This window comes from Parasteatoda tepidariorum, chromosome 6 (genome assembly GCF_982258835.1).
Source record: "Parasteatoda tepidariorum strain Cologne lab strain chromosome 6, Ptep-v5.0, whole genome shotgun sequence".
Lineage (NCBI taxonomy): Eukaryota > Metazoa > Arthropoda > Arachnida > Araneae > Theridiidae > Parasteatoda > Parasteatoda tepidariorum.
In genome coordinates this window covers 86,691,291-86,702,929 of record NC_141760.1, presented here as the reverse complement: position 1 = coordinate 86,702,929, position 11,639 = coordinate 86,691,291, and the positions used below count along the sequence as shown (strand labels likewise).

The following is an 11,639-nucleotide window of genomic DNA, read 5'->3' as shown; positions in this document are numbered from 1 at the left end:
ACATAGTAGGATTGCTCCATTCATGGAAACATTCGACGGAACATTTCAACATGATTTAGCCCCTTGTCACAATTCTCAACTGGTCCAGAATTTTATGCGAGAAAACAAAATAAAAGTGCTTGATTGGCCTGGTAATTCACCAGACCTAAATCCCATTGAGAACCTGTGGCATATTCTAAAGAATCGCTTAGCCAAGATGAATTGCACGACAGCAGAACAAATGATAAAAAGTGCTATTCAAGTATGGTTCCACGACGATGAAGTCAAGAACATGTACGCTACACTAGTGGAATCAATGCCAAAACGTGTTCTTGAAGTCATATCTGCTAAAGGAGGATATACTTCATATTAATACAGACATGTATCAATGTAACTTAAGGTATGTAATGATTAAAAGCTAAAGTTTCAATAAATCACTTTTTTTTCATTTGTCCCAATTAATTCGAACAGTATAGTAGGTGAAGATTTACAATCATAAAATAATTAAAATTGAAAACTACATGTTCAAAACAATTAATTCTCGCGAAGGTGTCATTCACCACCCCCAAAATGATTCGAAATGATTTATATAAAAATACTCAGTGTCCGTCATCACTGTAATAGGCTAAATTTGAGAAAAACCTTTTCGTTCATTTCTACCCCTCTCATTAAAAAAGAATTGTGCTCAGCTTTAATTCATTACTGATTACTAAAAATTTAAACAAATCAAATCACAACGCATCAAAAACAAAATGAACGGATAAAAAATCAGGTATGATAGGGTAAATAATCTCTAAAAAATGCGGGCTAGAAAATATTTATTTCACGAAATAAATTATTCTCGATTTTTAATTTAATATGTCTCCGGTTTTCCCACACAAATCAACAAACTGATGGCATCAAACACCGATTCCAAAACTCAACCGGACCTATCCTGAGCTACCAATTAGACACCGGTAGCCAATCACATCACCGATAGAGATTTCAAAGTGGAGAAAGGGGTGTGGCCTAGCACGTGTTCGCGCGTTGACCACGGAAGGGGAGAAAAAGGGAAATAAAGGCTCTCCCACTCTAAAAGTCTGCCCCTTACACCCCACTGTGGATAAAAGATGCTAAAGGATCTCAGAGATGAAAACCGGATGAGAGGAACCGGATGAAGGAAGTTTCCGGTTCGAGTAACAAAGAATCTGAAGGAAAGTGAAATTGTGACGAGTTTTTTGAAGAATTAAATTTGGTGTGGGAGAAGTTAAGAATCATCCCTTGCCCCCCACTGTCAAGAAAAGGGGGAAGTTATAGAGGTAAGTAAACAAATATATCTTTGAATTTCATAGCTCCTGGATGTTTATAGGGGTATCTAGGAAAAATGAAGCTAGGAGAGCAGTTTTGCTTTCGGCTGATTTGTTTTAATCTAACAATTATTGATTGAAAATGTCAACAATTATGAAAACACTGGTAAAAAAATATTTAAAAAAAAAAGAACTTTATAAAGACTCCAGAAATGAAAAAAATATTTTTTTCGTATGGATCTCTCTGAAATGTTTTTAAATAAAATAATAGATTTTATATATCTAATAGATTTTATGTGTAATAGATTTTATTTATATAAAATTTTAAGTATATGAATGGATTAAATTTTTGCAAGCAACTAAAACTTGTAACCTGTTTATATTTCATGAAAAAGAAAATAAACTAATACATTTCAATTAAAAAGTAACTAAAATCAGTAGATTCAAAATCGATTCTAAAATCCATTTGAAATAAATGACTATGCTATATTTTTGACACTACCCGAAATTTTTTAAGTGTTAAATGGTTAAAGTCACTCCCCCCCCCCCAAAAAAAAAACTTCAACTGTTAATTTAATTTCAACATCAATTAAAAAATTTATAAAAGCAAATTAGGGGGTATATATTTAAACTAGATATTGAAATCTATTAAAAATTTATTTTAAATAAGTGACTGTACTAATTTTTTGACTGCGCCTAAACACTTTTGGGCTGCTAAACAGTAAACGAAAAAGAAACTTTAGCACTTTGATTTAAAAATAAATTTAAGAAAATACTATTTTTAAAAATTAATAAAAATAGATTTTAGTCATACGACAGACTGACCTAAAGTTTTGTCAGCAACTAAATATTATAACCTTATAAATAGTTAAAATAATTTTAAATATTACTAATTTCAAAATTTAATAGTACATCATATCATAGTTTATCAGCAGGTAAAGATCTTTACACCAAATATAGTTAAAGATTCGCAAGAAACATGATAACAATTTTAATAGTTTTATCAACCCATGAACAAAATCAAAAAAGGATTTTTATTTGAGTCATAAAATTTACATATGTCGTAAAAAAAGTTTTGAAATTATTTAGTTATTGTGTGCTTGTCTTAATTGTGTGTAAAAACTAGCTAAATACCAGTTCTTCATACAGGGAGAATTAAAAAAATCAGTTGAACATTACTGAACAACACTATGAAATCAAGCACAAAACTGAAAGGCATATTCCGACACAATAGAAGTGCTTAGTGGAAGAACCAGGCTAGTGACATTTATAGGGGTATTTATGAATCAGTAAAAATAAGAAAGTGGTTGCATCAATAGGGGTATGTTTAATGCAATAGAATTGTTTATGCTTTTACTTTACTGTTAATATAACTTATCCACATTAGTTTCAGTGTGCTTGCATAATTTTTACTTCCAAATTAGGGAGTGATAAATAAAATACGGTAAATAAATATTAGTCCCGCCTTCTAATAAATCGGTAATAAAATAGTTCAGAGATTACTTCTTTCTTTCTCTGATTATAGCTTCTCTGATAATGTCACTTGCGTGGTTTCTCCACTAATCTCATCAATTAATAAAGCTGAAATAATTTCTTTTTTTTTTCTTTTTTTTTATTTTTAATTTTATTAGTTGCCCTTCCTAGTGGCTTTACGTTTTTTTACTAAAAAACACGTTTTTTCTTCTTTTTTTTTTGTAATTCAATCAAATCAGTTAATCATCAGAATAGAGATTAACTGTATTTAGCATCACTTAGCGTAATGAAATTGATCACGGCCAACTGATGATGGTCAAAATTTACCGCTATCGAATAATTTTCACCGGTACATATCCCTGACAAAGAAACGTAAAACACTTATTTCAACAGAAGCGGTATTAAAACAGTATATTATTGGTGCAATTTTAATAATCCCCAGCCCATATATCAATCACTCAATATATCAATTAATTAATCAATCTTTATATCTGTATTAGTATATTTGGCGCTTATTGCATAACCTTTCATCATTTATATTTTATTTGAAATATATTTATCTGTGGCAGCAAACTAAGCCCGAAATTTCAAAAAACAAATAGAATTTCTAGTGAACCTAGATGAGGACTTTGAAGCACTATATTTATAGTTTAAAATATTTATAAGGAGTAGTGGAAAAAGTTCTTATAATTCTAATTCATTGAAATATTAATACATTATCTTTACCACTGCAAAAATATTTTCTGAAACTACGGAAAAACCGTTGTGGAATTCATATTAAAACTGTACTAATTACAATAGTACTAGTAGTACATATTACTAGAATTAATTCAGCGTCATCTGTTTATGACGATTTTCCACGGTTCTCCTAAACGAATTTCCTATTAACCTCTTTTCTATTAACTTTGCTTTTTAGCACGTAGTTTATTTATTTTTATTTCTATTAATGCATATTACCAATGTTAATAAAGCATTGTTATTGATAATAACATGTCGAATAATATCCCCAAAACGAAAAAGTATCTTTTCTCCATTAACTTAACTTATAAGCATATTGGTTATTTTTGTTATTTCGAAAAATACATATTATCAACATTCATTAAGTATCATTGTCGTTAATAATAATATGGCAATTTTTTACGGTTCCTAAACGAACAAATAACTTTATTCCACGAACTTTGCCATTTAGTACAAAACTTATTTTTTTCATTTCACTATCTAATTTGTATTAACTAAATTAAGAATCATTGGCGTAAATAATAGTATGGCGATTTTTTACGTTTGTAATAAGCAAATTAATATCACTTTTCCATTAATTTTGCCTTTGAATACAAAACTTTTTTTATTTTATTTCAATTACAGTTGATTTTACATAATTTATACTTACAGAAACACATTTTAAAAGAATTACTATTAACAAAATAAGCACATTTTATCAGATAACTTTAGAAATATTAATTTGGTGACGAAATTCACGAATGCTACCACGTTAATGTTGTTTATAAACTGCTGTTTGTAGAAAATGCAACACCATGAAGGAATCATCAGAATCAAATGAAATTCGCAGCAAATGTCAATTATAGGATATTATGCAAATTAATAAAGTTTCAGAGCCATCGCGCGTGCGTGGCGCGCGCAGCGCCCTCTGAATTGATGCTGAAAGCGTATAAATAAAGTGCTGTAGCGGGACGTTGAAAATAGTCTATGATTATTTGTTAGTGGCAAACGTTTAGTGAGACCTGAGTATGCCTCCACGACGGAAGAATAAGAAATTCAAGCAACTTACGGAGTTTGAACGAGGGAGGATAATCGGCCTTCGAGAAGGAGGATTTTCCTATCGCGCAATAGCAGCTCGTATGCAGCGGAACAGTTCCACAGTGATGCGAGTTTGGAAGCAGTGGACCGACGAGCACCGAACAACTCGAAAAACAGGCACTGGACGACAGAAGGTGACGTCAGAGCGCGATGATCGACACCTGCTCCGCATGGCGGTGAATGATCGCACAGCTTCCTCCAGGCAGCTGGCAGCACATTGGTCTACTGCTACAGGTGTACAATTGTCGGCTTCGTCAATTCGTCGTCGTCTGCTGCGCCGTGGATTGCGTGCAAGGGTGCCATTATACAGGATTCCCCTCACGGTGGATCATCGACGGCTGCGTCGGCAGTGGGCTCTTGAGCACAGAGACTGGCGAGCTGATTGGCACCAAGTTGTCTTTTCAGATGAATCACGCTTCAATTTGTGGACCCATGATGGCCGTGTTCGTGTTAGACGTTATGCCGGTCAACGCTGCCTTCCTGAGTGTATTATTGAACGACATAGTGGTCGAACACCCGGAGTTATGGTCTGGGGTGCGATTTCGTATCATGGACGATCCAATTTGATACGAATTGAGGGTAATCTCAATAGCAACAGATACGTCCGTGAAGTGCTACAGCCCGAAGTCGTTCCTTTCCTTCAAGGCATCCCTGGAGCTATCTTTCAGCAGGATAATGCACGCCCACATGTTGCGCGGACTGTTAGAGACTTCTGTTCAGCACAACGCATGCAACTTCTTCCTTGGCCTGCTTATTCGCCGGATATGTCGCCTATTGAGCACGTGTGGGATATGGTTGGTCGGCGTCTCACTCGTGATCCGCGTCCTGCAGTTTCCAAAGACGAACTTTGGTTGCGCATACAAGCGATATGGAATTCTCTTCCTCAAGCAGATATTCAACATCTGTTTGACTCCATGCCACGTCGTATAGCAGCACTTATTGCAGCGCGTGGTGGCTGCACCAAATACTGATTTCGGACGCTTAATTTGTTTCTTTTGTTTTGAAAATTTCATCATTTATTTGTATCAGTACAAGTCGTTTCTGCATTAAATTTCATTTGATTCTGATGATTCTTTCATGGTGTTGCATTTTCTACAAACAGCAGTTTAGAATTTATCGAAAATAGCGAATAAGAAATAATTAAATTTTTAAGTACGTGCCATAAACTTTTTTTAAATCAAATAGCAAGCAAATATCACTAATGATATCTTTAAAATATTTGAAAAATTGAATTGTCTATAGTTGAATTTTTAAACAATGGCTGAGAAATAACCAATCTGAAAATTCTATTTTGTTTTTCGATCATCCCGCTCGAAAGGTTCGTCGTATAATGTTCTAATACAGACAGTGACCTTTCTCGTGCTTAAAACTATCCGAATGCCAAATTTCATAGCTTTTGGTCAAATGGTTTTGGACTCTACAAAGGACACACACAAACAGACATTCATTTTTATATACGTAGATTTAATTCTACTTTTCAAAAAAAAGATTTTTTAAATGATTTAATTAAACAGTATGCGCTGTTCAAATAAACATGAATAATTTATAACATGTATAATGTCATCATACGTCTTTACTTAACTATCACATATTTTTATAAAACGATCCGATTTCATAAAACTTTCTTCATTCCTTTTTTTTTAATCTAATAAATAGTAAAAATAATTAAATATTTGATATGCATAAAAGTTCAACAAAGAATAAAATAATGATAATGTGAATAAATGTTGAATTGGTTTCCGAGAAACAAGCAACAAAATTATTGAAAATTTCAATTGCAACGATTTATAATTAATAATTAAAACTAAACTTTATTTGAACTTTCATTAAAATTGCTTTAATTTAGAGATTCTACTTTAAAAAAAAAACTTTTTATATAAATGGTTAAAAATTCATAAAATTTACCGATGCAAAACTCTAAAAATTATATAAAATTAGAATGTATTTAAAATTGTATTTCTTAAAACTATTTGTAAATTAATTGTAATTGTATGTACAATCATGCTTAATAAATGAAGAAACTTAACTGTCTCTACATTACAAAAAATGCTTTCGAATCGGATTTGATTTATAAATAAGAAAAGGCTTCATTATTAACCTGACGCTTAAAATATGCTGTCAATTTAATATTATATTTGATAAATTATGTTTGATAAAACCTAACTGATTAGAATATTTAAAAATATTTTGTCAAAATTTACTTAAAGCTCGTTTTTCCGCATATGAGACTTTTTAAAAATCGATATGAAGGAATGGAAAAATTTTATAAGTTAGTAAATTATTATTATTATTATTATTATTTTGTAATTCTTTATTTATGGTAAATAAACAAATAGTGTTTGCTAATAGATAAATTTAAACTATAAAGAATTTTCCAGGAAAAAAAAGAAGCGTAAAATGTACTCTTAAAAAGCGCAAAAAATTCTAAAAACTCAAAGTGACTTTTAAGCAAAAGGAAAGATACATTGTCTAGTAAATTACATCTTTATATTATCATATTATCTCAGATATAGAGCCTTATAAAATGGAATTGATTAAGTACAACTTGTTATTAAATAACTCCAACCAAACTGGAAATATGTTTAAAATCAGTTAATAAAATCTTATTCCGAGAAATATTAATTAGCTGTTATTTGAATTAATTTAGTTTATGGATTAAGAATATTTTTTCTATTCAAGTCACCAGAAAAATAAATATGCTCGTTATTATTTACCCATTTGTATTTTAAAAATTCAGTTTGGATTGCAATGTCTAAACTAAAGGCTTTAATTTTTAATTTTTATTGTATAATATGCAAAAAATAATTAAATTAATAATTATATAATAATTATAAATTTTGAGTACCTGATTTTTTCCCCCATTTTTATTTTTTTATTTTTTTTATTTTTTTACATTCGATTTCTTAAGAACTATTCGAACGATTTCATTCAAACTTTTTGCATTTTACAATATAAAATTGCAATCAGAATTGTATACCTAACAATCAGATTTTTTTCGCTTATTATTAAATAAAATATTAAAAAATAATTATTATTTACTAAAACTTATTTTTTTGCATGGAATTTCCTTTGGATAAACAAATTTTTAAATTATACTATTGGATAAACGTGCACAATTCACGTTTATCCAATAGTATAATTTAAAAATTTGCAAACAAGCAAAAAGTAAAATTAACATTAAGGTGTACAAACTTTCAACCGCTTTTCTCACATAACTTTTAAAACCATGTTTCCCAAAGTGCGGCTACCTCCTATATTTTGGAAATCTGTAATCATAATCCATCGATATTAAAAGGTATGCTTATTATATGATAGTTCCCCTTAAAAATAGCGCCTGCACTAATTAATTAGCATATTTAGGATCACCCCCTCGAAACATTAAAATTGAGTTCTTGTATGAGAAAAATCAATCCCTAAATCAAAAGTTTTTTTTCGCACTCTGCGAAAAGCATAATTCACACAATTACAAATTTTGAAATACTGAGAGGTAAAAGTCAGAATCCTAAATTTCTGATGCAAAATCTCGTGTACACTTTAACTAACAAAGTGGTATCTTGGTTCTTAACGGTTCTGGATGAATCAAAATACATTAAGTTGCATTTTTAAATTTCTTTCAACGAGAAAATTAAACAAATCATAATTATAATTTCAAAATGTGCAAACGTATCAATATGTTACATTTAAAAATTCATATATCACCCAAAAATAACCAATGTCCATCCCCGCTTTCCAGGGATCAATCTTTTACGGGCCAAGACCACGTTATTTTGTTTGCCCAGTCAGAAAACGTATACAGCACCTGGGCATTAATTTCTTTAAAAATTAAAATATTTGAAAGTGTTCCAAATATATAATTTAACCAACCCTAACGAATTCATGAATTAAAATAATTTTTAGCAGAACTTTGCGATAGCCCAGTTTGCTATTCCTAAAACTTTACTGTATTGATCAGTCCAGTTTAATAAAAAAAAAATATTTCATATTGTTTAAACATAATCCGGAGTAGATATGACAGTTGCTTACTCCAACGACTAAGACTTAAATTTTTCTTCAGCTTCTCGTATATTCAACTAAAGGTATAAAACAATCAGTTCAAAAGCATAGAACAATAGGTTCAAATATATAGAACAATTGGTTAAATTATGTAAAACAATCGAACTTCTTGAACAATCAGTTCATTGTTGAACCAGATTGTTCAACAATGAACTGATTGTTCAAGAACAGATTGAACAGAGAAAGTCCGTTAAGGTATAAAATTTCATAATGTTTCAGTACGAAACTAAGCATCATACACGAAGAAAAAAGTTCTGGTAAAATTACCATTCTTGTATGGTTGAGACACTGCTGGTAAAAGAAAAATAATAATTCTGGTTAACCAAAATGTACGGTAATTAAACCATTTATTTGGTAATTTTAGCGTTCATTATGGTAACGATTAACTGAAAATACTGGTTTTCAAAATCATCCATCTTATTATCACACATTTAGTTAAAATACAAAACTTAAACGTAAATTTACCTAATAAATGGTTTTCATACCCTGCTCTTGATAGAATTAGCAAAATGTTTTTCAGAATTAATTTTCATTTTAACTTTTAATTCGTAGTCTTAACCTTCTGACGTCTATGCCTCTTACCAAATATGATACTAACAGACTGTTTACACTTCTGTGGTTTGTTTAAAATAGTGATTTATTTAAATGGTTGATATGAGTTATGTGACTGTTGACTATTTATTTTCCTATTACATTTCTAATGATAACAGAGAGAAAAATGGCCAAAAGGATACTTTCAAAAGTTTTAAAGATTTAAACTTGGATATATCAGGCTATGCATATCAGGTTTTATGCATCGTTAAAGGTGATAGTAAGATTTATTTATTCCCTTACACATGTGGGTTTCTTTGTGAACACAAAGAATGGCTTATCAATTTGAAAAACAAGCAGCACAAGTTTGAACAAAATAAGCGAGAATATACATACATCTAGTATTATAACGGTACTAGAACCTACGTCAATCCTGCCTCAGAGCGATAATGTACTGAAGGAGATCTCTAGGATTTATTACAAGTAGTTGTTGTAATTCATTTACGTCACGCTAGAGCTGCACAATGTGCTATTGACGATGGTCTGGGAAACATCCCTGAGGATGGTCCGAAGACATGCCATCACAATTTTGATCCTCTGCAGAGGGAATATAACAATTATGCATTATTGTAACAATATATTACAAGTAAGTAAAACAATTATACATTATTGAGGCTGTCGTTGACGATAGGCTCAATATTGTTGTGCTGCCTTTCTCATTTTTGTGCTACCTGTTCTTCAATTTGATAGGAGGCAACTGCGGCGGAATTCGAACCCGCTACCTACATTTTACATAGCGATTGGTAGATATACGAGACTAAGCGGCCTGTAAATGAATAGTTAAAAAAATTAACCATTACTATTTCAAGAACTTATTTATTTATTTATCGTTACTCTCGCATATGATGTCTTGAGTGCTCATTACAAAACACAGTTTCTAAGCCATTGTCAAGGTGCCCTTGTAAGTTGCCATAATCAAGTTACCAGTTTATAATTCATCGTCACAGCTCCTCAAAATAGAAAATAACATTACAAAGATTCAGCTTTTGCAGTGTGGAGGCAGTGGGTTTGAATCTCAAAGTATTCCTAGATGTATCTTTGTGCTATTTGTACTTCCATTTGCATGCAAACCTGCATAGGTATGTATAACAATAATAAAAGTAAATATGAACGAATAAATAGAAATAAATTATGCAAATAAATATTTAATGCAAGGGTTGCGGCGGTGTTCGAACCCACTACATTCACGGCTCCATTTTAGGATGTTAGGAGAGTCTTGATGCGCAGCAGTTGAATTTACGATTTAAATAAACCTTGTGCAAACATTTGTGAGATCAAGAAAACCTGGCTGGTAAGACGTTGGACCCATGTCCGAGAGTCGTGAGTTCGATCACCAAAGAAGGGTCCCCGTGCGTAAAACGTTGACTGGTGCACACAAAATCTGTCGGGATCAAAAAGTCATCCAAGTTCTTATAACAAATCAATACCTCTGGGGGTAGTGGATCAGAGATCGTGCTCTGGTTCAGGTCAAAATTAAAATCTGCCGATGGATGGATTGTGTGTGAATGTGTCCTCCCTGTAAAATGGGATGTGACGTATCAATGTTGTCTGCGCATCAGGGCTGTTTCCCAGACCGTCGCCAATAGCCCATTGCGCATATCTAGTGCTGCATAAATTATAGCATTGTATATTTACAAATAAGTATTAAGTATTTAATACCTAGGTATTTTTTATAGCTTTAAGGCTGGTATATTGGTATATGTTTGTTTATATCCTAAATAGAAATAAAAACAATTTACTAACGAGAAACGAAGGCTTGAACTAATTAAAATAGAAACTATCAAAGAGGACAATTTTCAGTCAGAAATTATATTAATCTTATCAAAAATACTGCAATTTTTTGGAAAATTATAAAATTTTATCTCGTCTACTATCAAACAGCGTGAATGTAAAACTATATTTTTTGCTAATTTAACTAGATGTTATTACCAAAGCACTGCCGTAAAAATTACTCTGTATTTTGGTTTTCTCAAAGAGCTAGAAAGCATGATAACTTTTTTCATATTTGAGTAGTTTTGACCACACTTTTTTTCTCAGTGCATTAAGGTAGAAGCAGATTTAAATTATGTTTGATTCCACACACGCATGGAAACTTCAAACAAAGCATAATTGAAATTATTAATGAATATAGTGAAATTAAATGAATTATTATACTAAAGAAATAAATAGTGTGTCGAAACACACTGCGGAAAATTAATTTCATGTCGGGCTTGAAAAGGAAAAAAGACGCCATTCAAATATTAAGTAAACATGTTTTTGGAAATTTTTTACTCCCTCTTACTCTCTCTTTACAGGAACAATAAACAAATTACAAATCCCCTCCCATGCTTACGCAAGAAAATCGCAACATTTTACTAGTTTTTGTTTTCTTCTTAACTTTAACTTTACTCTAATTTGAATAAGTTTAGAATTAAATTCAAATAAAAGATGCAACTTTCCATA

General features: G+C 31.2%; 1 protein-coding gene across 1 annotated transcript in view; it reads left to right on the top strand.

Moving 5' to 3' along the window:
• The first annotated feature begins 1,109 nt into the window (after positions 1-1,109).
• LOC107446206 (uncharacterized) overlaps positions 1,110-11,639 on the top strand; it is a 44,695-nt gene continuing 34,165 nt past the window's right edge. The window contains exon 1 of the mRNA XM_043041798.3: positions 1,110-1,277. The gene's annotated coding sequence lies outside the window, so the exon portion shown is untranslated. The remainder of the gene's footprint in view (positions 1,278-11,639) is intronic.